Below are 3,106 nucleotides of genomic sequence, written 5' to 3'. Positions count from 1 at the left end.
CAACCAATCAACGGAATTTTAGTCTCATCAACCTTAAACTCCCATTCCCTACCTCTAACTCCCCCCAAGCAAACACGCTGCTAGTGTTTTTTCTCTCACGTGGGCGTGGTTTCGTGGCCTAGTTAGCATTAGGAACGACTTGTCTTTTTTTTTGCGAGATGAAACGATGACGACTGTCTTTCTATGTAGCGGGCCAGCTAAGGTGCGCTTTGCTCCTAGTCTCCACGGAGATCGATGGTCTTGTCTCAAGTCTATGGTAGGTACATAATAGCCAATATTGTTTCCTTATTTAATTATTAATTTCCTATAATCATAGTACGCAACTTCAACCTAAGCTATTTTTCAAATTCGTAGTCAATCTTTTTTTTTTGCCTATATAAGGAGATAAAACCGAAATCTTTATTTCCTTGTTTAATTTCCGAATCATATTAGGAAATTCTCTGGTCATTTTTTCCTTTCCAGCCGTTTAACACCCTATCTCTTTTTGCTTATAATAAGGAGATAAATCCGAGTCTTATGTGGAGTCTTTTTTTAGAGAAAGAGTAGCGAAGAGATTAGGAAACCTCTAGCCGTTTTTTTCCTTTCCAATTTCGTTGCCAATCTCTTTAATATATTCCCATGTTGGTACGTGCCTGATTATGACAAAAAAGATTCCTTGTATATACTCTCAAGTGGTAGCACGTGTCTATTTTACATGGAAATTGTTAAACCTAAAACTTCTCATGTTGTAATCTTCTATTTTAAAAGAAAAAAATATGCTACTTCTATGAAAGATGTGTCCAGCTGTTTTTACACGCCATGCCAGATTGTTTATACACAACTATATTTGTATGTAACGCTATATATTTGAAATCTTGACCATTGATGTATAAAATTGACGATCAAGATAATTTAATACATGTGGATGAACATGATGGCTTGTTTGACTTCTGTATTATGTATACATTAACAATTACACTTCTTCTTCGGTACAACCCCTAAACACTTTAACGGCTGAGATCGCACCGTACCCCTTCATTAAAAAGGGCAGGATCATCCCAGCACATAAAAAGCCGCCGCCCGCGCGACGGGGCTCTACGCCGACTACCCATACACGCATCCGTCCGCGCACGTACAACGACGACCAAAGAAAAAAACGACGCGACCTGTCGAGCGACGTACTCGTGGCGACGTGGCGTCGGCTGGATGAAAAAAAGACGATGCGACGTGTGGGGACGAGACGACACGAAGGGCGGTTGCGTGCCGTATAAGCGTCGGTCAAGGGCGGTTCCCGACGCGGCCGCCGACCCGATGCGCCATTAATGTCGGCGTTAAGCCGGGCATCGGTCACCTACCGGACGGCCTCCCCCACCCACCGACGCCTTCCTTTAAAACGCCGCTCGTCGCCCCGTCTGCCTCCCTCCAGTCCACTCGACGCGCCTCGATCCACTCACCCCACCCACCGACGAGCTCCCTTTCCCGGCGGCCTCCATGGTGTCCGATGGCGGCGGCGGCGGCTGCAGATCGTGGCCGACGAGCCTGGGCACGCCGGAGAGAGACGAGCTCATCCGTCTCGGATTGATGGTGCCGCCGGGCTGCCGTCTTCCTCATGTGTTCCACATCACCGCCGACGGGTACCCGACGAGGGGGCCCGGGGCGAACCCGGATGAGCTACGCCAGCACGTGGGCGGCCGGTGGAACATCGCCGGCCGCGCGAGATTTTGGGAGGGCAAGAACTACTGGGTCGTCGTCGCGCAGGCTCGTCGGGAGTTGCGGACGGGCGGCTCGTCGTCTGCCGCGCGCGGCTCGTCATCCGCCCCGCGCCGGCCCCCTTCGGCGGCCGCGCCGTCTCCGAGCTCGTCTTCCGCCCTGCGCCGGCCCCGCCGTGCCCCTCCGGCGGCAGCGCCGTCTCCGAGCTCGTCCCGTCGTCCGGTTCCCGCCATCGCTCGGGCCGCCTCCCCTCCCGTCGTCGAGATCCCGCCGGAGCAGTTCGCACTACGCGAGGACGGTGACCCCGACGACTGCCCCGGCTATCTCATCGCACTGCGGGCGTCGCAGGCAGAAGCGGCGCCTGCGGCGGCGGCCGCGGAGGCGAGAGTGGCCGCCGAGCTGCAGGCCGCACTCGACGCGGTGGCGGCTATGGCGGCGGCAGCAGAGGCCGCCGAGCTGCAGGCCGCACTGGATGCGGCGGCGGCCATCGAAGCGGTGCAGCCGCTGGTGGCTCCGGAGGAGGGCGACGACGGCTATTGGGACGACGGCGGCAAGAGCAGCGACGGCGGCGACGACGACGGTGACGTCGGTGCGGGGGAGATCGTGGACCTCGCCGACTCCGACGACGAGTAGATTAGGATTAAGTTGTTATTTTAATTAAGTTTAGTTAAGTCCTGTTTAATTAAGTTTTTTATGTTTTAATGTAAAATGAACCGTTGTTATGTTGAATGAACTATCGTTTATCGTTATGTTGGTATGAAAATTAGTATGAAATATTATGGACAAAAAGTGAATCATTCTATAAAATAAAAGTAGCCCGAAAGAAATTAAAATTAAATAGTTTACCGGTATAATTGAAAAAAGATGAAGAGAGGAAGAAAGCAAAAAGTATATAAAATGAAATTCGAAGAAGGAATATGTAATTTTTTTTAAGAAAATTAGTTTGAAATAATTTTGAATTAAAAACAGTGTTTTAGGACTGTCGAAGCCGAAAACCGTAGAAAATGCAAACAGACTCAAAATGCACATAAAATTGGCACGCATGATTCTCATGTAGATAGAAGGCGATAAAAAAATTTGGGCATGTTTGTAAGTTACAGAAAAAAAAGTGTTCGGTACAAACATTTTCGCACCGAAACCACCAGGTTGCACAGCAAGTGCCAGTGCGGTTTGCCGGAATGCGCCCAACTATTTGCAGCGCGTGTGGGGCCCCACCCGGGCACCCCGCGGCCAAAATGAACGAAATCCGACAACGAACGCAAGTTGCGTCACGTCCGGGCAGTATTTTAGGGGTTTTCGGCCCGGAAAATCGTAGAAAATCCATACGGACTCGAAACGCGGCAAATTTTTGCGTGCGTGCCCTGCATGGTCGCTGTGGCCCGTGAAAAAAAATTGGGGACGTTTGGCGGATGCGAAG

The sequence above is a fragment of the Triticum aestivum genome, chromosome 7A, assembly GCF_018294505.1.
Source record: "Triticum aestivum cultivar Chinese Spring chromosome 7A, IWGSC CS RefSeq v2.1, whole genome shotgun sequence".
NCBI lineage: Eukaryota > Viridiplantae > Streptophyta > Magnoliopsida > Poales > Poaceae > Triticum > Triticum aestivum.
The sequence above is the reverse complement of the archived record's forward strand: the minus strand, read 5'-3'. Positions refer to the sequence as shown.